Source organism: Centruroides sculpturatus, unplaced genomic scaffold, assembly GCF_000671375.1.
Source record: "Centruroides sculpturatus isolate CEXI.00-Female unplaced genomic scaffold, Cexi_2.0 scaffold293, whole genome shotgun sequence".
NCBI classification, from domain to species: Eukaryota; Metazoa; Arthropoda; class Arachnida; order Scorpiones; family Buthidae; genus Centruroides; species Centruroides sculpturatus.
Genome location: NW_019384893.1, coordinates 201,400 through 203,667, shown reverse-complemented (window position 1 = coordinate 203,667; position 2,268 = coordinate 201,400).

Sequence of the window (2,268 nt, the reverse complement as noted above, 5' to 3'; positions counted from 1 at the left end):
AAAAAAAATAAACTCCTTAGATAATTTAGGGCCTTATAAAACTGTAGTTTCTAATTAGGCATTTACTTAGAACCTGTAGTTATGTAGGGCCCTAGAGTCCTAAAATTGATCTGTAACTGACAGGACTGGACTTCTTAAACTTGTAATATATAACAGACACCAAATAACCCTACATATAAATAAAACTGTGTGTCCTAAAGCTGTAGATTCGTAACGTGAGGCCCTAAGCTGTGAAAATCCGGTCCTGTTAACTGAATAAGAAAGGGATGAAACAAGCAGTGAATTGGATCTCAATCTTAATAAATATACAATTATCAAACGAATAAATATGACAAGGAGCCCAAAGGCACCTTTTTTTAATGTTAAAAATGAAATATAATCAAAATAAATAAACAATATTAATAATACAAATAAACGAATTTATGTAATTACCTGTTACCACTTCTCGGATTGCCTGGCCATACTTTAGCAGTGGCGTAGAATAGTGGAATAGTGGGCGGCACTTTTAGGGGGCGGCAAAATTTTACAATAAATAAAAATAATATCTTCTAAAAATTTGAATCAATTTATTTCATTTTGTCTCACCTACGATTCGGACCGATTGAAATGAGCTCGAAATTTTTCATTACTTATTCTGTGATAAAACTGAATTTTATTCTTTTAAATTCAGATACCTAAATAAGGGGGGGCGAAATTTTCCTCCTCTTCGGGCGGCTGACACCCACGCTACGCTACTGTACTTTAGTCAAGTGACGTTTCACAGAATCCATTTTTTTCGTAAAATTGTAATTGGCTTCGCTTCAAAAATAATTATTACTAATAAATAAAAAGACGGTCAATTCCAAAAAGTTTTTCTTGGTTAAAACTCTGGTCGATCACTTTTTATTTCCGTTAAAATTTTTAAAATAAACTTCAGCGACCGGACCTTCCTTTTTAGGCTACACGGTCGCCTATAAACAGTCCTTTAAAATACAGAAATAATCCAATTTTCGCATTAAACTTGTAAAAAAGTTGTAAAAAATTTGGAACTGGTGATCTTTAGACGTCTTAGGTTTCCATCCTTCTTCCATTCGGGAGTCTTGGATCCTTATATTTACTCATATTTACAAATTATTATTGTTAAATTTTTCGCTGGATGTATAAATTTTTTAATAAATAAAGGGCGACCGTGTAGTCTAAAAAGGAAGGTCCGGTCGCTGAAGTTTATTTTAAAAATTTTAACGGAAATAAAAGGTGATCGACCAGAGTTTTAACCAAGAAAAACTTTTTGGAATTGACCGTCTTTTTATTTATTAAAAAATTTATACATCCATCGAAAAATTTAACAATAATTATTACATTTTTTTTTTTTACTTTTAAACAGTGTAAAATATTTTTATATTGACAGACATGCTTTATTTGCATCGAATTTAATGTAATTTGATACAAAAAAACGCAAAAAATAAACATATTAAATTTCAACTCGCTGTAATTTATCTCCTGTATCACCGATTGCCATCGAATTTGTTTGTAAGTGGGGAAGAAATATGACACTTTCAAGCGAAGTAAGTAGAAATTTCGCACTACTGCGTGAAAATTTGTCAACAGACCCCTCGTTACATTTTACCGCGAAAGTCAATAAACGTTAATTGTTTTATGACTCTACTTCAAACACTTTTTTCTGAGTTGTAAATCGACTAATTGACAAAGAATTTACTTTATTTTACTCATAAGAATGTATTTTTTAAGATTTTACAGTTTTTTAGATCTTTACATATTAATTTTTAATGTGATATAGTCATATATTAGGCTTAAATCAATCACCTAATATAAAATTTGATATTGCTCAAATTATTAAAGAAACCATCAAAATTCTTTGCTGATAGATTATATATAAATGTTTTCTGTGCATAAAATGAAGCAATCAAAAAGCAAAGGGTGGACCATCAAAAATTCGGCAATTTACGACACGATGTCTTATGCATAAATTCTTTTATTTATAACTACAAATTACAGGAAGGGTTACGGATCAGTAATTAGTTAAAATTTATGAATATTTTTAATTACAATTTTAATTTGATATCTGTTAAATGTCATTTGCAATTAAAATAAAAATGAAGTTCATTAATCGTTGCGTGACGTTATGAAATTTTGTTTTCGAACGTTCACGATTAATATAATTTTTAAAATAAATGCCATTTCCATAAAAAAAAAATTAGTTATATCAACGTTTTATAAACTTTTAAAGTTAACGATAGCATTTTTCGGCCTTCTCCAATTACTGGTAAG